The 27,634-nt window shown below is 40.9% G+C and overlaps 1 long non-coding RNA gene across 1 annotated transcript; it reads right to left on the reverse strand.

Moving 5' to 3' along the window:
- Window positions 1–25,578, reverse strand: LOC126714335 (uncharacterized). The gene is made up of 5 exons (XR_007651579.1): window positions 25,412–25,578; window positions 24,724–24,816; window positions 2,788–2,835; window positions 919–1,051; window positions 1–205 (listed from the first exon to the last, which is right to left on the reverse strand). It is a non-coding gene; the product is annotated as an uncharacterized LOC126714335 (long non-coding RNA).
- Window positions 25,579–27,634: the final 2,056 nt, after the last annotated feature.

Consider the following 27,634-nt stretch of genomic DNA (forward strand, 5'->3'; position numbering starts at 1 on the left):
ATCCATATGCAATTCAAACAAGGTTAAGATTTTAAAAAACAAAGAAGCTGCCTCTTCAGGATAATCCCTACTAGCATAACCACAAATCAAACTAGTCCACGACACGACAATTCTCTCAAGCATTCCATCAAAAAGAAAAGCCCCAGCCTCCCTCCGCTTGACTTATTTATGACACAAAATCTTCATCTACATTCCCAGTTGATTTCTGCAATAGGGAAACTTTTAACTTCAGCTTTGAGGAAATATTCAGCATTACCAGAACCTAATATATATCTAGAGAGCTTAAACATCCATCTTAATTAGTGAAAGTTGAATGATTACATATTTCAATAAATGCCCCCCTTGTTTTTTACTTGGAAGTTTAAAAATTATACACGAGTAAAGGAAAAACTATTCTGACAGCAAATGAGATGATTGAAACCCTTATTAATGTGTGATACCATTTAATTCCTTTCAAAGCATTGGCATTATGTGAATTTTGGAAGGATCCAAGACCCCCTGTGGACCGTATACCATGTTTTGCACTTAAGGTTTGATTAAAACGATGAAATTCACATTTGACTTATCTTATTCACACACCAAAAAAGAATAGTATTGAAAGGGCAAATAGCTATACAAATTAAGCTAATTAAGCTATACAAATTAAAGCTGTACGTTGATTTTGGAATTAAAAATGAATGAATGTAACCAAAGTTTATATGAGGTTCACATTGTATTCAATACATGGATGTGCACTTTCATGAAGAACCTCCAGCGAAACTGCAGATAAACAAGAAGATGTCTATCACATGACCAAAAGCAAAATTGAGGCATGTTGGCTAGAATCTGCTGGTATTATAGACTGACACTTACGGATACGGTAAGTAGATTGAAAGGTTCAATGGCTAGCACAGGTCAAAAAGCAAAATAGTAAGGTACCTTTGCTTCTAGCTTATTTGGAATTGTTTCGAATGCAATCAGGTCAGCACCTGAGCTGGCTAGAATCTGTACCCTTCTCCTATTAAAATTCTTCAATGCTTCCAAACCCTTCAAATCCCTGAATGGTGGTGGCCTGTGTCACATATAAAACATGGTAACATTGGTTACTAAGAAAAAGTGCTATGGGTGATCATAAGGTAACCTTGAAAGGGCGTGTGAAAGACTACCTGATAAGATGCTAAGTATGATATATTAGCTCCAGCATCAAGATAATCTAGATGAATCTTTTAAGTACTCAATCAAGTCAATTAACAAAAAATGCATATCAACTTCTTTTTCCTTCTTAATAATAGTGGTAAATGTTCATTTGGGAGAGCTTATTAAAACAACTTTTCTCACTTTATTTGTTTTAACAATCAAACCACAGTTTTCTAATGGCTTACTTATAACACATAACATCTTGGTCACGTAATTGACCATCAATTCAATAATCAATCAAGCAGCTTAGCCTTTTTTGAGAAATTAAAGGATCGATTTGTCAAAAAATCTAGCAAGATTTTAGAAGAGAGATAATTTTGGATTGAGAAGCACTAATATTTTACAATTTTGAGGAAAATTCTTCCAATCCATTACATAGCAACTCAAAGGACTATTTACATGCATTTTTAGTCACATGACTTAGTTAATGAATCATTTAACTTGTTTAGGGATAGAACTAGGATCTGAAGTTGGAGGGGCCAAACATGAATACCTTTTTTTTTTTTTTTTTTCATGCAAATCCAAACTAACATCTATTGAATATAAACATAGAATCAACAAAAGAAAAGACAAAAAATAATTGTTTCGTAGTAATTTAAACTAAATTATCTATTAAAATGGAATTCGACGTTGTTGTTTTAATTCCCAGTAAATCATATATGATGGACTTTGTACAAAATTTAGTTGCAATCTCTCTTTTAATGTTCAAAATTATAGAGTTTCTTAGAAAATCTTCTTTCATAATCAAAAAAACTGTTAAGAAATTTTGGTTGTGGATTTTTAAGAAGTTGAGATATGTCATTAAAGGTAGGTAATGTTGCATCACTAGCAATGAATTCTGAAATTTTTGTATTTATTTTTGGAAAACTAATTAGTTGAAAAAGGCAAAATAACTTTATAAACTATCACCTTATAACTATATATATATATATATATATATATATGCACAGATGATACACAATGTTATAGAATCCTATATAAAAATAATTGACAAGAAAAACAAATCGTAATAATAATAAACAGTCTACAATAACTACAAATCATACTTGGAAAAAAAGAAGTTAATAGCGTATAAAACTTTTAACTAATTGTGTAATACCATGAATAAGTTAAAAGGTAGAATTTTATATATATATATATATATATATATATATATGTGTGAATTTCTCTCTCCCTTGAGTATAACTTTAGGAATTTCAAATTTGTAAAAGTGGGTTTGTATTTGTACTAAAAAAAAAAAATTGTTTCAGTAGGGGCCATGGGCCAAAAGAATAGGCCACGTAACCATTTTATTTTTGGGTCTTTGGGTTAATTTAGTTCGAGAGGGGTCAGTTTTCATTCTTTAGGGAGAGGAGAGGGGTGGAGGGGCAAATATAATTTTTCTGGGGGGGTCATATATAATTTTTCTTGGGCTTGTTATCTAAAATCTTAAATATATACATACAATAACTACAAATTCTATAACATTAAATAGTAGGTATTCGCATAAAAAAAAAAAAAAAAGTAGGTATATACCTACTATTTAATGTTTTAAATATATACCTACTATGCCTGGTTCCGTCTCTGAACTTGTTTAAATAATATTCGAACGCATCTAGCGTTCTCTCTTACCTACATTCTTTTGCCCATACGCAAGTTACACCCTCCTTTCCATGGGACCTGCAAGTGACCATAGAAATTCATATTATACAGTACACCTCCCATATACTTGTACGCTTATACAAATAAATAAATGTATGCTTATAGAACCCCAAAGGTATCAACCCATACTATACAATGACACAGCGAGCATGCATGCATATCTTAAAAACTAAATGGATTGTTTTGTGTTACAATTCTGTTGTATATGTCTTGGATCTCTTACAATAGTTGTCCTGATAATGGGCACAAAGAAAAGAAAAAAATTATTAAAAAAAATCCTCATTTATACCATTTTATGCAATCCATATATCTACATTGTCTTCCTCCATTTACCTAGCATGTCCAAGGGTTTTTCCCTCAATCCATATATAACACTTAGCCCTATCATATATATAAATATATATATATATATAAATATATAAATTCAGAGAAATTTCTAGTACTAGAATACATTGAGAACAAAAACCGTTCTATTCTTCTATTAAGAATATGTACATGTCCCGCAATTACACAGTTTCGTGTTGCATGGCGGATTTCTTCATGGTTTTTGAATGTGTACATCATGCGGCTGCATAGAAGGTGAAACCTCTGCTTAGGGCACATTGGCCTACTCGATCAACCTGGGTCATGGGATGACATTACTTCTATGCTCCTGGACCTGTAGCCAACAAAACCCTTAGGGTATGTTTGGTTGAGTGGATTTTAGAAAAAAAAAAAAAAAATTGGAGGAAAAACTTTTTGGAGGGTGTTTAGTTGAGAGGGAGAGAGGGAAAAGAGATGGTGGAGCCTCAGTGTTTTCTACTTGAGTTCAGCAAAAAGTTTTCTCCTAAAAATGAGGAGAAAATTGAGGGGAGGGTTTTTGTGTAACTAGAAATGCCCATGTGCAAGTGCACATGGGTTTCATCCAGCCAAGTTGCTTTTTTTTTTTTTGTTTGTTTGTTTTGTCCAATTGCCTTTTTTCTTTCTTTTCTTCGTCCACTTGCACATACACTATTTTTTGCTAAAAAAATGTGTTACTTTTTTGTTTAATTTAATGGGGACATAATTGTAAATTTATACCAATTTCATTTTCCATCATCTCATTTTTTTTTCTCAACTAAATAAGTTTTCCATCTCTCCACTTTTCCATCCTCCCAACCAAACACATATGGAAGAAAACTAAATTTTTTCTATCCTCCCATTTTTCTATTCCCTCCCCAATTTCTATCCTCCCACTTTTCCACTCCTCCAACCAAACAGATCCTTAATGTGATGGGGAAGAATGAGGTAGGAGGTGAATGTGTTTGGGTCGAGTTGTTAGACATTGCCTCATAATGTGTTGTGGGAAGGCTAAAGGTGCGTACAAATATCATGTGAGAGCTACTAAGTAGGACTATCGAGGACCTGGGTGCAACATGGGTGGTGAGTGGGGGAGACCAAGGCGTAACATTGGTGGTGGGTAGGGGAAACCTAGGAGAAACATGAGTAGAGGATAAGGTTGGCCTAAGGTTATTATAGGTCATGGATGGAGGTAGTCTGAGGTCATAGTAGGTCATGGAAAGGGATTAGGAATGGCAACGGGTCGGGTTTCTTTATGCCTGAACCCGCCCCCGTTATTCAAACCCACTCCGTTTAATAAACGGGTTTAAAAAGAAAACCTAAACTTGCCCCATCGAGCCCCACAGGCCCCAGCCCAAAATCACAAACACAGAAATCACAGAAATCATTGAATATACATGTAAAGAACCCAAAAATGAATAAAAATAATCACAACATTTTCTTGGCAATTTTCTTGCCATCCAAATGGATGCCAAGATCTAACAAACCAATCCATACCAAAAATCCAAAAAATCCCAAAAATTTTGCAAACCCAGAAGGAAAATTAGCAAATCTAAAGATCCCACCAACAAAACACAAAAAAAAAACCGAACAAATTTGGCTCACAATAATGGCAAACCCAGCTAAACACATGACAAATTCCCCTCACTTTACTGAGAGAAAAAGAAAATGAAGCTTTCGGCGTAACAACAGCTTCATGTGATGTGAGTCCGCAGCTAGAGATGGTTGTTGCATTCTTCTGTCGGTGGTTGTTGGTGGAGCAGTGTGGGATCGGTGATTGGTTCGTAGGTGGTGGTCAGTATTTTTAGTTAATTGGTTGTGGGTCTGTAACGGGTGAGGGGTGGCTCGTAGTGGTTGTGGAGATTTTCATGATCAATGAGAGTTTTGACTTGTTGACGGCAAGAATTTGGGATGATCCATTGGTGAAGATTTTTTTTTCTTGGATCTTGTTTTCTAGGCTTGGTTGTGACTGTGGTGGTTTGGGTGAGTTGTATGGTGGGATGATAGCATGTTAGCAGGGGAATAGAAATCAATCAAAACACAATGAGAGTGAGAGTGAGAGTGAGAGTGAGGGTGAGGGTGAGAGGCGAGTTGGCCGAGTTAGCCTTGATGGCGAGGTTGAGGGAGGGCTTAAGGGGGGTGGCTGGCAGTGGACTGAGAGAGTGAGAGTGAGGGTGGGTCGGTGAGAGTGAGAGATTGAGGGGCGGCGACTGAGAATTGTGAATTTAAGATTGATTAGGTTTAGGGTTTGTAAGAATATATATATATATTTATATGTACGGCACCGAGCTTGCAAAGCCCATACTGGCCTTGGGCCCAGACCCATCTAGGCCCCGGGCCCAAGCCCATACCGGCCTTGGGCGCAGGCCCAGCAGAAAGTTCCAGTTACCTTATGCCCTTCTTGAAACTGCCTTAGAGTAAAAACAAGTTTTGGGTATTAAGTTCCCGGGGTTGACCGGTTAATCTTTCCCGGTAGAGCGCATGAGTCATATCCGGGAAGGTCATGATATGCACGGGAACGTGAGTTGCCGAACATAATCGGTGAAAATGGAACCAAGTTCCAAGATCATAAATGCTGCACCGCCCTTTCACCTAAACAACCACTTTAACCAGATAATACTGGACCTTCAGTAGCACTAACGGTGACTGTAATCATGATCTCCCCACTAACCTTGGCTATAAATAGAAGAAAGTTGGGAGAAGAAGGGGTTCAGAAAAATTGAAGGAAAACAGTCAAGTAGAGGGTACTAACTGGGTGTTACTTGGAGTCTCTCTGCCGAGAACGACCCATTGTAGGAAATACTTAAGCCCACTACAAATAAATTGTGAGCCCAAGTGACCTAAGGTCCAGAAGTCTTGCACTTGGTTCTTACAATTGGCGCCCACCGTGGGGCTCTCCTACGAAGCTGTGGTTTGAGAGAGACTCAAGCAAGGGAGATGTCTGAGGAGCGTTCAGGAGGGCATGTTCCGAGCAATTCCGCAGGATCTTCTCGGGGATCGACGTGGAGGGAGAGAAGGCAGAAACGGCTGGAGGATAGGGAGCATCCAAGAGGAGAGGAAAGGTCTGGATTGGGAGAAGGATCGGCCCAGACACACCGGACGATTTCAAGCGTCTCAGCACATCGACAACATGATGATAGAGACCGGGAGCTGGAGCGGTTACGCAGATTGGTAATGGACTTGGAGCTGGAAGCAAGGGGTCGGCGCCACGAAAGGAACCACAACCCCCAACCCAGGAGGAACCGTGGCGAGGAAGGTTCCAGCCGATCTGTTACGCAACAACACCGAGACCGATCACGTTCTCAAGAGTCACGTCGTCACTCCCGGGAGACGCGTCGTAGACGGGACCGTTCCCGGTCGCATGGATATGATAACCAAGGGTCAGAGTCGCCAGAGGAGCGGCGGCACCACAACGCCGCGATGGACGCCATGAGCAGGGCCTTGCGGATGGCAGCCCGGTCTCCATTCTCTGATGAGATTGAACGGGCACCCATGCCGAGCAGATTCACGCGTCCACCATTCAATTCCTATGAGGGGAGGACAGACCCCGTGGAGCATGTCAGTCATTACATCCACATGATGTCTTTGCATGCGCACAACGATGCATTGATGTGTAAAGTATTCCCCTCTAGTCTCGGTTCTATCGCACTGAGATGGTTCAATGGGTTGTGGAAAGGTTCTATACACAGCTTCGCCGAGCTGATTCAGGAGTTCGGCAGCAGGTTCGTAACATGCAGCCGAGTGCAACAACCGGTCGACGCGTTGCTTTCCATGAAAATGAGGGTCGGGGAAACCCTTCGGAGTTATGCCAGCCGATACTGGGAACTTTACAATGAGATTGGTGGGGGAAACGAGAAAATTGCGGCTAGCACCTTTAGGATGGGGCTCCCCGAGGATTCTGAACTGCGGGAGTCGCTGACGAGAAGACCCCCGGAGGATATGAGGCAACTGATGAGACGCATAGAGGAGTACAAACGCCTGGAGGATGACCGGCTGCAAAGCAGGGGGAAAGCCCCTTTTACGGGGAGATCTCGGCAAAGCATCTTGCCGCCAAAGCCGAAAAGGGACTTCAGAATACAGGAACCAGAGGTGCAGATCGAAGGGGTTAATGTGTTGTTTAAAGAGCCCGTGCACAAGATACTAGAACGGATAAGGAACGAGCCATTCTTCAGATGGCCGAACAAAATGGGGGGCGACCCATCTCGGAGGAACCAAAGCCTATACTGCACCTATCACAGGGACAAGGGGCACACCACCGAGCAGTGTAGGGTATTGAAAGATCATCTCGGGCAGTTAGTAAAGGCAGGGCACCTGAAAGAGTTTGTAGCAGATTCCACTGACCGGGAGACCGAGCAGGGCGCCCAACAGAAAAGGAATCCCCTTCGACCACCCCTGGGGGTAATCAACGTCATTCATGCCGCACTGAGAGGGGCAGCAGCGGCAAGGATGGTGATGACAGTGGCTTGCGCGGAGGGAGAATCATCCAAGAGGCAAAAGAAAGTTGGACGGCTAGACATCTCGTTCGGAGAAGATGATTTCGAAGGAACCATCTCGTTCGAAGAAGATGATTTCGAAGGAACCATCCAACCTCACGACAACGCTTTGGTGGTGACAGCTCGGATAGGCGGATTCTTGGTGAAGAGGGTGATGATTGATCAGGGTAGTGGGGCTGACGTTATGTACCCGGACCTCTTCGAAGGGCTCGGGTTAAAAACCCAGGATTTGGCGAAGTATAACACGCCATTGGTCTCGTTTGACGGGAGAATTGTGATTCCCGAGGGGCAAATCTCTCTCCCAGTGGACATGGAGGGCAAGGAAGTTGTAGTTACGTTCATAGTAGTCCGATCATACGCACCTTACACCGCAATCCTGGGGAGACCGTGGATTCACGCCATGGGGGCTGTTCCGTCCACCCTTCACGTGAAAGTGAAATTTCCTACTGAGAACGGAGTTGTGGAGGTAAGGGGGAATCAACAGGTGGCGAAGCAATGCCTCGTAGCCGCGGTCCAGTGGGAAAAGGAACAGCTCGGCCAAGCTGAGCACGCCGAGAAAGAGACTACATAGCAATTACAGATACCCCAGGAAAATGGGGCGGACGTTGCCGAGGAGGTGCTGAAGGTAAGAATTCTCCCAGATAGTGACAAATACTTCCAGATAGGTACAAGCATGAATGACCGGGAAAGGGTAGAGATGTTATTGTTCCTATTGCAGAACATAGATGTCTTCGCGTGGAACCCGTATGAAGTGCCCGGTGTAGACCCCGAGTTCATTGTTCACAAACTCAATGTGGACCCATCGTTTCCCCCGAAAAAGCAGAGGCCGAGAAGAGCATCAAAGGAACACGTCGATGCAGTAAACCTGGAGGTCCAGCGACTGAAGGAAGCCGGGGTCATAAAAGAAATATTCTTCCCGAGATGGCTAGCAAACACTGTCGTAGTAAAGAAGAAGAGCGGTAAATGGAGAGTTTGCGTGGACTTCACCGATTTAAACAGAGCGTGTCCCAAGGATCCATTCCCGATGCCCAAGATTGATCAGCTAGTGGATGCCACGTACGGGCACCCGAGAATGAGTTTCCTGGACGCCTTCCAAGGCTACCACCAGATTGCCTTGGCGCCCGAGGACCGAGAGAAGACAGCATTTATATCCCCGAACGCAAACTATCACTACGAGGTCATGCCGTTCGGATTGAAGAATGTCGGGGCCACCTACCAGCGTATGATGACAAGGATGTTCCGGGAAAAAATTGGGTGCACGGTTGAAGTTTATATCGACGACATGGTAGTAAAAAGCAGAAAAGAGTCGCTGCATACTGAAGACCTTCGGGGAGTATTCGAGATACTACGGCGACACAGGCTGCGCCTCAATGCCGAAAAGTGCACTTTCGGAGTGGGGGCTGGCAAGTTCCTGGGTTATCTGATCTCCACTCGGGGAATAGAGGCTAACCCCGACCAAATAGAGGCCGTCAATCGCCTCAAACCACCGAGCAATCCTAAGGAGGTGCAAGTGCTCACCGGGATGTTGGCCGCCCTGAACCGATTCATTTCCAAGTTTGCTGATCGCTGCCGGCCATTCTATCAACTTCTGAAGAAGTGGAAGGGGTTTCAGTGGGACGAGAGCTGCGATGAAGCTTTTCGAGAACTAAAGGAATATTTGGCAAAGGCGCCGAGGTTGACGGCCCCGGAACCCGGGGGGGATCTGTTTATATACCTTGCAGTCACCAATCATGCCGTAAGTGCTGTGTTACTAAGGGACTGGGGAGTGCAAATGCCGGTGTATTACGTGAGCAAGACCTTGGTTGATGCCGAGACAAGGTACCTGCCTCTTGAAAAGTTGGTTTTGGCCTTGGTACACGCCACGAGGAAGTTACCACACTACTTCCAGGCACACACAGTGTTCGTCCTCACCGAGTATCCATTGCAATCACTGTTGAAGAGATCCGATTTCACAGGACGGATTGCTAAATGGGGGACTCGGTTGGGATCGTTTGACATAAGATACCGACCTAGAAGCTCGGTGAAAGGGCAGGTTCTCGCTGATTTCATCGCGGAATTTACACCTAAGAATGAAGGCAAGGTAATCTGTAGTGCGGAGATTCGCCCGTGGAAGTTATTTGTGGACGGCGCGTCAAATGCTATGGGGGCCGGGGCTGGTATTGTCATAGTCACCCCTGAAGGTATGCGACTGGAACACTCTTTCAGATTGGGGTTCAAAGCCTCGAACAACGAAGCCGAATATGAAGCCCTGTTGGCCGGACTGAGGGCAGTATGGCATCTGGGCGCCAAGGATGTGGAAATCTACTCGGACTCTCGGCTAGTTGTTTATCAGGTCACTGGGGACTTCGAGGCTCGGGATCCCCGAATGAAAGCATATCTAAGTACGGCAAAGCAAATTATCGGTCAGTTTGGAACGGTAAAGATATCCCAGGTAGCCCGGTCACAAAACAGGCATGCTGACTCCCTTGCCACGTTAGCCTCATCGGCTACCGAGGACACCCCGAGGCTTATCACAATTGAACTTGTAAGGGAGCCAAGCATCTGTGTGAAGACTGCTCTCGACCAGGCCGGAGTAGAGGTTGCGCAGGTGGCGGTGGCCGGACCATGCTGGATGAACCCGATCATAGACTTTCTTTCTGAAGATAAAGTTCCAGAGGATGAGGCCGAGGCCAACAAGATTCGACGAATGGCTCCCAGGTACTGGTTGTCTTCGGACCGAAAGTTGTACAGAAGGTCCTTCGCGGGCCCTTACCTTTTGTGCCTGCATCCTGAAAGAGTCAAGGAGCTTCTAACCGAGCTGCATGAAGGAGTATGCGGCGGGCATGCTGGGGGACGATCTTTAGCACACAGAGCAATGACGTAGGGGTTTTGGTGGCCACAGATGCAGAAGGACGCCGCCGAATACGTTCGGAGTTGCGAACAATGTCAAAAGCACGCCCCAATGATCCATCAGCCGGCAAGACATCTAAATCCTGTCAGCAGCCCGTGGCCATTTGCACAATGGGGGCTTGACATCCTCGGGCCATTCCCCCGAGCAACGGGGAACCGCCGTTTTGTACTGGTGGCTGTGGATTACTTCACAAAGTGGGCTGAAGCTGAAGCCTTGGCCAATATCCGGGATACTGACGTGAAAAAATTTGTGTGGAAAAACATAGTTACAAGGTTTGGGGTGCCGAATTCACTAGTGACAGACAACGGGCTACAGTTCGACAGCAACGCTTTTCGGACTTTTTGCAGCGAGCTCGGCATCAAGAACAAGTATTCAACCCCGGCATACCCCCAGAGCAACGGCCAAGCTGAAGCAGTAAACAAGACTATTTTGAACGGGCTCAAGAGAAGGTTGGATGGAGCGAAAGGAAGATGGGCAGAAGAACTACCCAGTGTATTATGGGCCTACCGCACGACCCCCAGGAGATCCACGGGGGAAACCCCATTTTCTCTGGCATACGGAGCAGAAGCGGTGATACCAACCGAGGTGAGCTTATGCAGTGAACGGGTCGCCGGGTTTGACCCCGTACAGAACGCCGACCTTATGATGGAGCATTTGGATTGGCTAGAAGAATGCAAGGAGGCCGCGACCGTACGTCTTGCCGAGTATCAGCAGAAGCTGGCGCAAAGGTACAACCGAAATGTAAAGACCAGGGAATTCAGTGCCGGGGAATTAGTGTTAAGAAGGGTAGTGGGGAACATGCGGGACATGGCTGCAGGGAAGCTTGCTCAGAGTTGGGAGGGACCATACAGAGTCACAGCCGTCGCAGGTGCAGGGGCCTACTACTTGGAGGACCTGGACGAGAGGCCGCTCCCCCGACCATGGAACGCCAACAACCTGAAGAAATTCTACGCGTAACCATCGATGTAAGCCAAAACTTGTATTCTATTAAGATTAAGAGCATGATGAACTTTTTTGTCTGTGCTGTTTTTTGACCCTGTAACCACGCTAAGAGAATCGCCAATAAAGCCTAAGGACGGAAACCTGACCCTCGGCTCGATCAATATCGCCGAGCAGGTGAAAACCTTACAAATAAATCCTAAGGACAGAAACCTGACCCTCGGCTCGATCAATATCGCCGAGCAGGTGAAAACCTTACAAATAAATCCTAAGGACAGAAACCTGACCCTCGGCTCGATCAATATCGCCGAGCAGGTGAAAACCTTACAAATAAATCCTAAGGACAGAAACCTGACCTCGGCTCGATCAATATCGCCGAGCAGGTGAAAGCCTTACGAATAAATTCTAAGGACAGAAACCTGACCCTCGGCTCGATCAATGTCACCGAGCAGGTGAGAACCTTACAATCAAATCTATAAGGACGAAAGCACAATTCTCGGTTAAACCAAATCCTGATAAAAACCTAACCCTTTTTGCAAAAACTAAGTCCAATAGCGCTCTCAAATTTCCCACAGCGCCGCACAACAGGTTTTCGGGGGTACCATTCTATTAAGCGGCCATAGCACTGGTATAATTCAAGCAAAACACAAAACAAAGATAATTTCATTCAACAAATTGGAACGGAAGAAGAAAACGGACTACTAATTAAACAGGTAAAAGCAATTGTTCAATCACCACATCCCGGTGACATGGGCAAATAAAACCGACAAACTAAAGCAATTGTTCAATCACCACATCCCGGTGACATAGGCAAATAAAAACAAAATAAAAATAAGCTAACAAGTAAAAATAAAATCAGCTGGGAGGTTGAGTCGATGTTGGCACTTCCTGCTGGACGGTCAGGGGAAAAGGCTGGCCCTCACCAAGAAGCTCCTGCACGGTAGGTATACTCGTGGCCTCCATATCCTCGGGCTCGGCATGGGAGTCGATTTGCTCAACCAACTCCCTCATACTGGCCGTCTCCTCCTCGTCAAAAGCAGCCGGGGCGTTCTGGACGGCAGGTGCAGGGTTCGGAAATGGAATCTGGCCGGGGTCTCTCAGCGGCGAGTCTTCAGGAACTCCCATTGCCTGAAGAGCAGCAAACCACCCGGCCTCGAAACCCATATGCCGAGCCCGAGTCACCACCGGCTCTGCGGAGTTCTCGGCGTCGGCAAAGCCTACTTCATACCACTTTTGCTCCGCGGCCGCCAAGCCTGCCCTAAGATCGGCTATCTCGTCGGCATGGGAAGTGTTGAGGCTGAGGGCTTCGGCTAGTTTGAGTTCCGTCTCATTTTGCCTGGCCAGGAGGTCTGCACACCTTTTTTCAGCCGATGCTCAGAACTTCTCCGCGGCAGCAGCCTTCTTCTCGGCAGCCTCAGCAATCTTTGCCTTTTCCTTAGCCGTTTTTACTGCTGACTCCCGCGCCCCCTTCTCGCGCTCATTTTCCTCATCAAGCTCCCGTGCCCGGGCAGCCACAATGTGAGCCAGTTGAGCGGCCTAGCAAGCACGAAGGTTAGCAAAGTGACAAAAGGAAATCTACATGGAGTAAATAGACAAAAGAATTACCGCAATGGCGTGCCACTCTAACCGGCGTCCCACGGACTCCTCGGACCCATCATCAAAGGCGTGCACGTCCTCGGGAAGTTGGAGAGCTCCGGCCAAGGTTTGGGCAATACGGCCGCCCTCGCCCTTATCCCACATCCGAACAGAGGCCGTTGATGGCAATGGCTTGCCGTCCAGAAGGAACTTTGGCTCCCACGCTGGAGCCACTTGGGAGGAGGACGCGCCCCCCGTGCCGGCTTCGGTTGGCGGCTCGCGGATAACAATTCCCCCAGTTGGTCGGGGAGGAGTCTGGACAGCGGCACCCCCTGGGCCCGTGGAATGTTGCTCGGTTACTTTCTGCTTCTTACGGGCTCGTCCGGACTGCGGAGGGGGAGGAGGCTGAGACACTGGACCCCGACCCTGAGTAGGCGGGGGCTGGTTGGTCGGCCGGGCACCAGGCACGAACCGATCAAGGGTCATGACTCTCCTTGCCACCATTCTTGCATCGGGCTGGATCGCTTCAGCTAGCAAGTTAGCCGCGTCTGTCACTTGCTGTTGAGGCTCGGCGGGTGGATCCTCGGGATGGGGCTGCTCTTGGGCTTGGTCCCCTTGTTGTATGGCTTCGTGAGCTCTCTCTCTAAGGCGCCGAGATACCTGTTCCGCGGAATCGTCTCGCAGGGGAACTAGTTCGTCCGCGGCAGTGAACCGCCGACCAAATTCCCTCGCTTCCCCGGTTGTAAGCTTCGGCGGCAAGAAATTCACGTACCGGACGTCTATGTACGATAGCAGGGGGCTGTCAACTATCAACGCCTGCTTGAAAGGCTGCCAAGTAGAGTAAACCGGTTCCACGCCGAGGATCAGGTGTGAGGCCCGGAGTTGCCCGTCCCAATGCACGTAGATCTCTGAACGGAGGACGAAGTTTAAGTCCCTGACGTGGACGGCTCTGAGGTCCTGAACAAACACTTTGCCGTCTGCAAAAGAACAGATAACGCATTAGCTTTAACAATAAAAAATTTTTTTACTCAAACAATTATAAGAAGGGGATGGTACGAACCCATTTCACGCCGTGTGAGGGGGCAAGGGATCTCCCCGGCAAACCAATTGCCGCGCACCCTAACGAACTCCCCGACGGAGTTCCTGTTCGAATCGGGTAGGCACGATATCAGCCGTACCCGAGCATCCCTCGTCTTTAAGTAATAATTTGTGGATTTGCTCCCACAGAGGCTGTACATTTGGTTAATATCATGGTGGTCTAATTGTAAGTCAAAGGTATGGTTCAACTGGCTGACACAACTAACTACCCGGTAAAAATTGGGGGGAAGCTGGTCGGGGCACAGCCCATAGTAGGTGAGTGTGCTTATCAGGAGGGGATCTACCGGGAACCTAACCCCACCTTCTAAAATGGACATCAAAGGAAAGAAGGCTGTACCCTGCCCTCGGTGGAGTTCCATATCACTCTCATGGCAGTAAGCCACGTCCACGTCATTGGGAATACTAAATTTACTCCTAAAGGTGGCCAAAGCAGCCGGGGTATCTAGAAGGTAAGAATAACCCATCTATAAAGCCTAAAACTACAAGAATGAACTCAACGAAACAAAGCTGAAGGAACAGGAAGGGGAAGAAAGACTTACTTTGGGTTCTAAGGAGGAAAAGAACGCTGAGCAAGCAAGCGCACAGAAATGTGGTCGGCAGAGAGTAGGCACTAAAGATCAGAGGCGAAGGAAAAATGGAATGATGTTTGGAGAAGGACTATTTATAGAGCCAGAAGAAATGGGAAAAGAAGAAACGCTTAATCAAGCAATAAATGGGCACAGCCTACGAGCGACCCAACAAATGCCAAGCGTAACCGATTTGCGCGCCGCTTCGGTTCACGAACCGTCAGGCAATAATGACGACTGTGCCTGGCGCCGCGAAACGGCGCATCTTTTGAGATGAATATTAATGAGAAGTGACAGCCAGAAGTCCCAGACTAGAAGATTCCCGAGGTCAAAAGGCCCAGGCAGCTCCTTAATTCTCCTCGGCGGCCGAGTATGAATCAAGGGGGGGCTATTGTACGGCACCGAGCTTGCAAAGCCCATACTGGCCTTGGGCCCAGACCCATCTAGGCCCCGGGCCCAAGCCCATACCGGCCTTGGGCGCAGGCCCAGCAGAAAGTTCCAGTTACCTTATGCCCTTCTTGAAACTGCCTTAGAGTAAAAACAAGTTTTGGGTATTAAGTTCCCGGGGTTGACCGGTTAATCTTTCCCGGTAGAGCGCATGAGTCATATCCGGGAAGGTCATGATATGCACGGGAACGTGAGTTGCCGAACATAATCGGTGAAAATGGAACCAAGTTCCAAGATCATAAATCCTGCACCGCCCTTTCACCTAAACAACCACTTTAACCAGATAATACTGGACCTTCAGTAGCACTAACGGTGACTGTAATCATGATCTCCCCACTAACCTTGGCTATAAATAGAAGAAAGTTGGGAGAAGAAGGGGTTCAGAAAAATTGAGGGAAAACAGTCAAGTAGAGGGTACTAACTGGGTGTTACTTGGAGTCTCTCTGCCGAGAACGACCCATTGTAGGAAATACTTAAGCCCACTACAAATAAATTGTGAGCCCAAGTGACCTAAGGTCCAGAAGTCTTGCACTTGGTTCTTACAATATATATATATATATAGAGAGAGAGAGAGAGAGAGAGAGAGAGAGAGAGAGAGAGAGAGAATTATGGCATTTTAATAATTTTATTGTATTTGGGTCGAGGTCGGGGTCGGGTCGGGTTCGGGGCGGGTATTACTAAAACTTGCACTCGACCCTACTATTTCACGAGTCAGGCCGAGTACCCGTGGGTCGGGTACTTTTTGCCATCCCTAATAGGGATGACCTAGGGTCAATATATAGAAGGAATGGATGAGTCAAACTTGAGGTCCATGTCTGTTAAGAGTGGAGAGGAGTTGGGAACAACAATGTAATCCTCGGTATACAAGTCACATCTAAAACTATGCCCAACACATAGCATCTGAGGAGGGCATGAACCACCTCGCCCGTATTCAAGAGTTGAGCTTGTGCTGGGCCTTACAACTAGAGTCCAAATGGCATTTGCACCGCGAGCAATATCTATAATCTAATGATCAGGCCAATTCCATGATTATAAGTTCATTTCATACCTAGGAAATCAAATGTTGAAAAATAGAAAAAAAAATAAGGATTATTATTGAAAATAAAGGAACAACATAAGCAAAAAATTGATACATAAATCATAAACTTTAGATAAGGGATTCCTTGCTCTTCATTTAGGATTGATCATATTCATAGAATTGATGTAGTAGATAGAAGTTAAATGTCAATGTAAAATACCAATTTCAATGTTTGTGTATGTCTAAATTTCATTAGAAAATAATCGAGTTACATATGTAACAAATTTATTTTCTTTGAAACTTGTTTTTATGTATTTTATTTATGTTTTCTTTTGATGGTTATACTACTACTCTTACTCACAACTTCCTGGGTTTTTAGGATGTCATTATAGTTCTCATAACCTAGCTAGGACTCGTTGAGCTCCCAGAGTTGGAAGTGAACCTGTCATTTAAATTAGTAGTGTTAGTAGATGGAACACAAGCCATGCAAGCAAATATAATTAACATTATAATCATTGTCTTAAATACTGGACTGGACTGGCTGGTTCAATAGGGAACCGAACATGGAATTAGATCGGTAAAAACTGGGGAAATCGGCAAAAAATTGGTCAAAATAGGTCAAGAATCAGAAAAAAAATGGTAATAGTTCAAGTTTTCAATTCTTTGACTGTTCCGATTTTTAAAATCATGATTATAGCCTTGTCATGAAATCCCACCTAGCACTGTGGCAATTGATATATCAGCGACTGATGCTATGGCAGTACTCCATATATGGATCAACATATTGCATAGCCCTCTCAATGTTGGGTGCATTGTCGACATGTTAGGCACGAGTGTTCCTGGTATCAATGTGCACTCCATGTTCATGTGCTTAATTTGTGTCCATCTTGCCGCTCAGGTCTATTCGATGCAGCTTGACATCCATATCAACAGGACTAGGTACAATGGTGATTCTAACCTTAAACCCTTCCTTCCCCGGGAAGTGGATTTGGACGCTTGACATGCTGCCTAAAATTCAGTATTTCCTATGGAAATGCTTTTTGCACAGCATTCCTACGAAAGATATTCTGGAGTCTAGAGGTTTAGTGGGAGATGTTAAGTGCCAGCTGGCTTGTAATGGGGACCGTGAGTCTATAATCCATGTTCTTAGAGACTGCCTTTATGCTAAGTGCTTTTGGGATAATACCCAAGCTTGCACCTTTGTTCATGAATTCTACTCCTTGGACCTTTGCTCTTGGCTGGAAAAAAACTATGCTCTTAACTCTTCTTGTAATAACTCTATTCCTTGGAAAATGTTTTTCTCTTTTGAAGTTTGGATGCTTTGGTTGCATAGAAATAATGTGGTGTTCAAGAGCTCCCCTTTTAACTGTAATCTGTATAGGGAAGTACAAGCTGTTGCTAATGAATTCTTGTTTTGTGCTTCTAGATCTGTTTTGATTAAGAGGAGGCAACATTTCCAAGTTAGGTGGAATAAACGCGAGTTTGGCTGGATGAAGTTTAACGGATAGCTCTTCGTTGGGCAATCCAGGAATGGCTAGTGGAGGGGGCTTAATCCGGGACCATAAAGGGAGTTGGGTTAAGGGTTTCACCCGTTCTATTGGGGTGGCATTTAGTGTGGGTGCCAAACTTTGGGCTCTTAGGGATGGTTTAAGGTTTTGTATTAGTTTAAATCTCTTGGCTGTTGAAATAGAGCTTGATGCTAAAGTTGTGCTTGGTTGGGTTACTAAAGAATTTAATAGCAACTTACATCATGTGTCTCTTATCTTGGATTGCAGGACCCTTATTAACCAAATTCCTCAAGTGCAATGGCGACTCTACTTGCAAGCTAGGGTGGTCACAAGACCACCTTGACTTGCAAAAAAATGCATATATACATTTGTAAAAAAAAAATGTTATATGCTAAAATAACTTATTGTGACTATCTTAATAAAATTTTTGAATACCCTGACTTAAGAATTACTAAAATTTGAGTTCAACAAAAATAAGAGTAGTGTTACTATTCTCACAACATTTTTACAATAATTTTACAACAAATCTAATGTAGTAAGCTGTTACTGATTCTAATTTGGACCAAATACTAATTTTTTTTTTTACCCACCAATAACAACTTTTTGCATAAGATTTATTGTAAAAATGTTGTGGATGTAGCATTACACCAAAATTAATTCTGCCTCCAAACATAATTCTTAATCCTTGTTTTTTTTTTTTTTTTTTAAAGCTTAAATAACAATAATAAATATTAGCTTAAATAACAACAAACATAAATCAAACAAAAACAAGACAAGACCAAACAACAACAAGTGAAAAAACTATTCAACAAAAAGTCTATAATAAAACAAGAATATAAAATTTGTAGCTCATTCAAACTGTTCAATAAAAATAATTTCTAATTTTATTTTTCTTTAAAAAAATTGTACCTATAAAAATATTGTGGTAATTTAAATTTCTTAGTGACCATCCTAAAAGTAATTCCTAGAACCGCCACTACTCAAGTGAGGATGAAGAATTGTTTTCGTGAAGCGAACATGTGTGTAGATGCTTTGGCTAGAATGAGATCATATTCAAGCCAAAATTTTATGTTTTTTGATAGTACACCTGTGGACTTATGTATGCTTTTATTGTATAACACTTCTGGTCTATATTATGAGAGACAGTGGCCTCCTTATGCTGATTTTGTTTAATTTCTTTTAATGCATTTTGGTTTTACCCAAAAAAAAAAAAAAAAGTTGCTGCATGTTAAATTGATGGGGGACATGTTGATGTTGATGCCACTCTACAATCCAAAATCATATTAGCGGCACGGTCGACAAATCATAACTAGGTAGGGCATTAAATTCATCTAGCTTATATGGCTTCTAAACAATCTACAATAGCTAAGAATAAAAGCAACTGTATTAACAAATGATTTTATGACAAATCATAAACATAATAACAATGATAAATGATGTATAAAAACAAGTACGATACCTACTGGTAACTGACAGTGTTGTAGCAAAGGAGGGGTGATTATTGAATACTTTCAAAGTACTATAAATGAGTATCCTCCCTCTCACATAACTATGAGTCTCACTAATTAAATTTATGATGAGACTCACAATTTATGTGAGAGAGGGAAGTATGCATTTATGGTACTTCCAAAGTATTCAATAATTTTTTGCAAAAAAGGTGCAATATAATATTTTAATAAAAACATAACTCCTTTAATGAATCACAATAATTGTCTCATACATTACATATATTCTCTTTCTCATTATCATGTATGTATGTATGTATATTATAATTATTATTGTTGTTGTTGTTGTTGTTGTTGTTGTTATATGTAAGACTCACACATTGTATGATGAAGGATATATTAGATATGTAAAATACTTTCTCCACAAATCATGATCCTCGACGAAGTAACGAGCAAATTTTATATATTAAACACGACTTCCACGGCCAAAATGGGCATTTGCCCCTTTCACCAAAACTTTTCAGCAAAATGCCCCCTGTCTAAAACTATTTAGGGAAATGCCCCTGTTTTGAAAATCGATTTTTTAAAAATCGAGTTTCAATTTAAAACTCAATTTTTGGACAATCGAGTTAGAGCGAGCTGAAAATTTAAAAAAAAAAAAAAATTGTGGAACTTGAGTTCCTTGAAAATATTCAAGTGGAACTCGAGTTGCATAATTTTTTTTTTTTTTTATTTCCTGAGTTCAATTTCGCTATAACTTGATTGTCCAAAAATCGAGTTTTAAAACAGGGGCATATCCCTAAATAGTTTCAGACAAGGGGCATTTTGCTGGAAAGTTTGTGAGAAAGGGGTAAAACCCCATTTTGGCCCGACTTCCACTATAAAAACTCTATATAATCCTTAGAAATACGACATGAGTCAAATGTGAACAAACAGACCCAATAGAAACACATGTTAGAATATTGTAGGATAAGATCACTGAAGAAGGGAGAAATCAATTGATTTTTCTAAAGAACCAAAAGCGAAGTGGTATCACATATAATATATGGGATGTAACGGGAACATATGTGTATATGTTCCATAGAAATATAGTAAAACTTGCATAACTAGCTTATAAAAAATGTTGGGAAATTTAGACTCCGGTTGATAGAATTAACAAGTTTTAAACTCAAATTGTTAATTTGATTTATTATGAATAAACCTTGTTAAAACAAATAAACATCAATATCATGTCAAAAAATAAATGCAATGGAAAAGTAAATAAGACAAGATATGATGACCCGGGAAAACCAGTGAAACAAACTAGTTTCACAATAAAAAAAACCTGGGGGAAACCTTCCTAAAAAGCAATCCACTAAAATAAAGAGAAGTTTCAGATCTAATACAAAATCTTTTTCCCTAGACTCTACAATCCCCGTAGATGAACTTACAACAAAAACCTTAGAACGCTTTAAAACCTCTGAACTCTTTAATATATAAACACTGCCCTTTTTGCATGGATCCTAGTATGTGACTAACTAATGATGCATGACTCCCAGTACGTGACTAACTCACTAACTTGAAGAAGATTGTTGGTTGCAAAGTTTTTCAATTCATCAACAATGAAGATCAAGAAGCACTTGGTTACAAAACCCTAAGGCGCAAAGACGCAGTAGCTTCTTTCAGAGAGAATAAGGCATCGGTCACCTTTTGCATGTGTTCTCCTTGTATTCTCTTATGTGAAGGCCTTTAAAATAAGTCTTATATATGTCCAGGGTTGTGAGAAAAGAAACCCTACACAAATACATAAGCATGGGCCAAAAATCAGAACTGAAAAACTGATTTTTGTAATTCTCGATCGATACAGCTGTCGAGCAGCCATCAAGACCTCGATAGATAGAATCTGTCGAGAGCTGTCAAGACTCATTAAATCTCGATAGATAGCTATTTGTTGAGAGCTATTGGGAATCTGTCCAGCTTTAATGAACATCCTTTCTTCACTTATTTCTTGGTCCAATTTTCATGGCTTTAATACTCGGCTTGAACAATATGTTTCTTGAAGTATTAAACGCATCTTAGATCTACCCAATTACAAGTAAAATGCGTTTTGTCAAATGATTAGCCAATTACATAAAATGTGTCCTTAAACATCTCCCCCTTTGGCAATCCGCGACGAAACCACCACAAACAAATGAACATAAGAGAGAAGTCATAAATCACTCAACTTATACTCATTTGTTGAATACAATAAAATCTACCCTAACACAAAGTCTTGAAAAACTTTGCAAGAAGAGAGTTCATGGCATGGAACACTTTAACAACTTGTATTTTTGAAACACTTGAAACAAAACTCATTAAGGCATTTTAGTGTGAAACAGAAATAAAAGATTACATACATATAGAAACATGTGTATAAAGATAGAAAAGAAACAACATATGTAAAGGTAGATGAAGAAGACATACATCCTCATCATCATCATCATCATCATCATATATATATATATATATATATATAATAAGCATAATGCATGTAAACATGGTCACAAGATCAGTGTACAAAAACAAGGAGGTAAATACTTCCCTTGACAAGATGAAACATAACTCCCCTTTACAAGGACATGTATTTCTCCCCCTAACATGTAGAATCTTAAAAAGAAACCACATTTTCTCCACAATTTCTCCCCTTTTTTGTTATGATTGACAAAGGGTACAAGAAGCTAGAAAGCTTCACCCGAGAAACATAAAGATGATCAAGGATGATTAAGGGGGCACAAGGAATCCATATAAATGCATGAATATAATGAAACAAGATGCTATGGATGACAAGATAAAAGAAAGATGCAAAACATGTGAAAAACAATGCATGCAAGAGGATCTCGACAGATCGAGAAGCTGTTGAGCAGCTATCAAGCAAAAGCCAACCTCGATGGATCGAGAATTTGTCGAGGATCTATCGAGCATACAGAAAGTTTTTTGATGTATCGAGAATCTATTGAGAAGCTATTGAGAGAACTACAGAAACCTTGATGGATCGAGATTACGTTAACGTCTGTCGAGACAAGAAGGAAAAAGGGTCTCGATAGATAGCTAGCTGTCGAGAGATATCGAGAAGTTGTCGAGATGTGCAAAAACATTTTTTCAAAGAAGAGAAAAACATAGAAATGAATGCAACCAAGCATGCTACTCAACCAAAGATCCAAACAACATTTTAAGCTCTCAAAAACATCTCTTAACAAAAAAAAAAAGAAAAAAGACAAGCATATATGTCCAAAACACACGCATACACTAAACAAGTCTAACCAATTTTATATTTCAAAAACAAGTCAAGACAGTTTAGTGAGCATATATTAACACATGTATTCCTTGTGATGACCAAATCACATTGTACCTGCACATGAATCAAGAGTAGCAAAGAATATTGCCTGTTGTGTATGAAAAACATCGCAAGATTGCATAAGTGTCTTCATCTTATGACGATTTGAGATATGAGAAAATTACTCTAACTCACACACAATCATAACTGCTTGATGGAGACTATCACCTTCGATACCACTTGTTGGGAAATTTAGACCCTGGTTGATAGAATTAATAAATTTTAAACTCAAGTTGTTAATTAGATTTATTATAAATAAACCTTATTAAAACAAATAAACATCAATATCATGTCAAAAATAAATGTAGCTAAAAAATAAATAAAACAAAATATGATAACCTAGGAAAACCAATGAAACAAACTAGTTTCACAGTAAAAAACCTGGGGAAAACCTTCCCGAAAAGTAATCCACTATAATAAAGAGAAGTTTCAGATCTAATACAAAACCTTTGTCCCTAGACTCTACAATCCCCGTAGATGAACTTACAGCAAAAACCTTCTACCGCTTCAGAACCATTGAACTCTTCAATATATGAACGTTGCCATTTTTGCGCGGATCCTAGTACGTGACTAACCAATGATGCACGGCTCCCAATACGTGACTAACTCACCAACTTGAAGAAGATTGTTAGCTGCAAAGTTCTTCACTTCATCAACAATGAAGATCAAGAAGCACTTGGTTACAAAACCCTAAGGCGCAAAAACGCAGTAGCTTCTTTTAGAGAGAATAAGGCATTAGTCACCTTTTGCATGTGTTCTCCTTGTATTCTCTTATGTGACGGCCTTTAAAATAAGCATTATATATGTCTAGGGTTGTGAGAAAAGAAACCCTAAACAAATAAATAAACATGGGCCAAAAATCAAATCTGAAAAATTGATTTTCGTAATTCTCAATAGATACAACTGTTGAGACCTCGATAGATAGAATTTGTCGAGAGCTGTTAAGACTCATTAAACTTCGATAAATAGTTATCTGTCATGAGCTATTGGGAACCTGTCCAACTATAATGAAAAGTCTTTCTTCACTTGTTTCTTGGTCCAATCTTCATGGCTTTAATACTTGGCTTGAACAACATGTTTCTTGAAGTATTAAACACATCCTAAATCTACCCAATTACAAGTAAAGTTCGTTTTGTCAAAGGATTAGCCAATTACATAAAATATGTCCTTAATAAAAAATAAAAAACTTGCATAACTATCATAAACTATGGTATGTTTTCATGTATATGTTTCATGCATGCATGCATGCACATAACTTTGCATAACTATCATAACTTTGTTTGGGGTTCGCTTATTTTGCTGAAGCCGAAAACTTTTTGCTGAAATACTGTAACAAAATAATCTAAAAGCTTATCTCTAGTTCAATGAATATTTTAGAAGTTCTCCTTTCTTTTTATTAATATTCCCATTCCTCATATTTTGCACAGTAGTTTTGAAGATGCAGTAAAAGTTCTTTCCAAGGTATATATGTCAACCATTTTTTTCTTATTTTAGGATTTTGAGGTCCAACTTGCTCAAGTTTATGGTTCTAAGCCTAACAAATGGTATTATTCTAACCCTATGTTTAATAAAAGATATTTCAAAACATTGAAGAAGGTGACCCTCCTTTCCTATCTACCACGTCTACTCCAAAAAATTTTTAAAAAGGCCAAGAGAAAAAAATATTAAATTATTATTATTCAACATTTCAATGCCTGTGGTTGAACTTCTAAAATGAAAAATCAAATTTGTCTAATGCTGTTTTAGTTTATTTCCCTACCAATGTGAAATTTTTGTAACAATGGTTGAATATGAAAAAGCTGAAACTTTACGTCTGAATAAGAGAGAAAATTTCACCATATACCAACAATTGCTTCTTCAAATTTATGTCTATCTACTTCAGGCAGTATTTAGAATGTACCCAGTACGAATCAACAAGAGAAATATGAATTCATCATTCCAAGCAAATAATCTTATGGATAATGGTTCATCGTTGCTTCAACAGATTTATCTCATTTCCATAGATAGCTCATAAAAGCATTTCAACAAACAGTTAATTGCATTTCAATTAGAGCCACTTCAAAGACAGGAAGACAAACCCACAAAATTAAATGAAATACAGAGAAACCCACGAACAAGTCACACAAAAATACAAAACCCATAAACAAACCCACACAATTCCATTGAAATTTTGTTCATGCAATATTTGGCCACACCCAACAAAAAGGGAAAACACACCAACACATTAGAAAACTCCAAAAATTTAAATACAACTCACAGGGGTTTGACATCGGTATCTCTCCCTCATAGTGGCAGCATCAGCTTTGTGGTTGATTTTCTCTCGCAACCTAGAAAATCACTGTGATAAAGGCTGTTCCAGAGAGTTTGTGTATCAGATGCTTCGCATAAATTTGGGCAGTTGGTGGTAGATGTAAAATTTAAGAACTTGAGGATGAAGTTGGGGCATTGATGAGGAGGTTGGGGTATTGATGAGAAAGAAGAAGGGAGATCTTGCAAAATACGGCTGAAGAGAAAGCAGAGATTCAAAAAATTGCTAAATGCACCGTTTTTGTCAAAAATAAGCTGCGTTTTTTTTTTTTTTTTTTTTTTTTTTTAGCTATAGGCCTTATGAACAGTGAAAAGGGACCCACAAAAATAATCAAAACGCTGAAATGCAGCAAACTTTCAACATGCCAAACACATGCTTCATATAAATTCATAGGTATCTAGTATTTAATTATTTGGTGTCTTTGTAACCCCATTATGTATAATGTAATTATGTTTGTCTTAAACTAAAATAAATAAAATTTATTCTATGGGTTTCTTATCTTCATTATTTATATTAACTAAAAAATTGGTAAGCATGAATGTATAAAGTAATTATGTGTGGCTCAATGTCTAACACATGAAATAACACAATAATGCAATAGTAACACTAACACATTAATGATAGAATATTTATGTACCTAACACCAAAACGACTTGGCAGCAGTGGTGGTCTAAACATTCTCTTGTGTGGACTTCATCTTCAGAGTCATGTATGGGAATCTAGAAAATGCTGATAACTACACCTAGAATAGTGGGCCGGCAATTTGCTTCACCTCTCGAGGAGTGTCTTTGCACAGCTCTGTACAATCTTGGCAGAGATGCACTACCCCAACAATACTTGTAGGCCTCACAAAAGTTATCCAAAAATTGCATATACATAAGATAGACCTATAATCTCTCGACTTATCCATCAAGACACCTGATGCCGAAGACATAAGAAAACCTTATTTTAATTTAGTATTATTTATTTGCGCAAGTTAGTTAATTTTTTTTTTTTTTTTTTTTTTTAAATTTTAGGTCCTAGTGGTTTTCTTTTTTTGGGCATCTAAGTCCTAGTGGTTTATTAAGTTTTTAGTATTTTAATATTTAGAAGTAAGGCTATTTTTGTAATAAGGCGATTAGATTTTTTACGTCAATTAGAACTAAAACTATATTGATACTAATGCTCCAAATTAATAAGGTTATTTTTGTAACAAAACAATTAAAGGTTTTTAAACTAATTAGAATTAAAATGGTCAGCTATGCTGATGCTAATTGTTAATACTGTATTTTATCTATCTCGATTTGTGTGCACACATCCCATTTTTCACAAAAAAAATTACATTTTTAATCAATAGATTATGAAAGTATTTATAACAACGGAATATGTCCCAATTAGATGGTAAATCATCCAATTTTTAATGTTTAAGGTTAAAATGACCAAAATACCCTTTTTGACCAATCCTTGACCAAGTTTGACTGCAATTGACTCGCAATTTGGCCCCGTTTTTTACCCAAAAAAATATGACTGTTTAATTGAGGAAATTTCTGGTTCATGTCGTAGGTAATTTAATTTCCTTCGGTTTGACAGTTCACATGCTCAGACCAGACTCAAAACGAGCAATATATTACAAAAACAAAAAAAGCAAAAAAGTGTTTGTTGATTAAAATGGGCGGTGTGTCATTTAAGTTTAATTCTAGTTCAATTTATTGAATTATAAGCGAATGACCTCTTAAGGGCCCAAACAAGGTGATGTTGGAAAGGTCTTGTGATGAATTTCATTTTGATGAGCTTAATTCCTTTTAATAAAAGTCAATTTATCAAAACTCCAAAAAAAAAAAAAAACTACTTTACTATTATTATTTATTCCAACCTTGTTTTCACCCATTCTTCACAAGCTTTGAGCTCACTCAACTTGAAAGATGGAGATTTAAATATTAAAAAAAAAAAAAAAAAGCAATGATCTTTAGGAAATATGTATTATAAGCTTTCCAACGACACGTTGTTTGATCAAAACAGAGATCGGAAAGTCCAAAAAGATTTAGTGGAAAAATAAGCCAAAGTTGGGGAAAACTGATAAGATTGCATTTTTGGCACTAACTTTGCATACAAATGATGCAAGGCTGGAAATTATGGAAAGTATGTTGCGAGATATTTCTGTGGACACCAAGATCATCCAAATCGAAGTTCAGAAACGCCTTCAAATTAGTGTGCAAAGTTGGTACTTGAGATGGATTAAAGCTGGAACTAAGAAATAGCCAAAGTTGGGCTGGAAAAACCAGGCAAAGCTAAAATTTGCATCTGGCCCTCCAAGCTATGCTTTAGTGTATGTTTGCTTGGAGGGATTTTAGGGAGGATGGAAAATTTAGGAGAGAAAGAAGTTTTAGTTGTTGTTTGGTTGGGAAGGGGAGAGGAAAAAATATGGTGGGTGTGGGCACAATGCGGAGGGGGAGTACGCCTTGGCCGAGTGGACCAGAACGAAGAAAAGATATTGGAGTCGCCATCTAATTTAGGTCTAGGAACCATATATAGAGCGCCCTTTTGTGGAAGGACTGATCTTACTGCCAGAGTATGGGTTTGAAATTTAGGTACAACTTAGGAAGGTGTTAGGCACCTAAGACCGCCTGACCTGTGGGTTGGATTCTACTCATTGTGTCTTACGTCTTAATCTCATTAAAGGCGAGTTTAATATTGTATTCTGTACTCACACACACACTAGCATACATCTAAGCATCTCATCCCAAACTGATGTTGCGGAAGCTACAAGAAAACAAACATGTTACTTTTTGAATAAAAAAATAAATAAATAAACACGTTAGCTTCTGAATGAAAATCTCGAATCTACAAGGGGTCCCTTAAATCCACTAGGTGATAAGGTTCT

This window comes from Quercus robur, chromosome 2, assembly GCF_932294415.1.
Source record: "Quercus robur chromosome 2, dhQueRobu3.1, whole genome shotgun sequence".
Taxonomy (NCBI): domain Eukaryota; kingdom Viridiplantae; phylum Streptophyta; class Magnoliopsida; order Fagales; family Fagaceae; genus Quercus; species Quercus robur.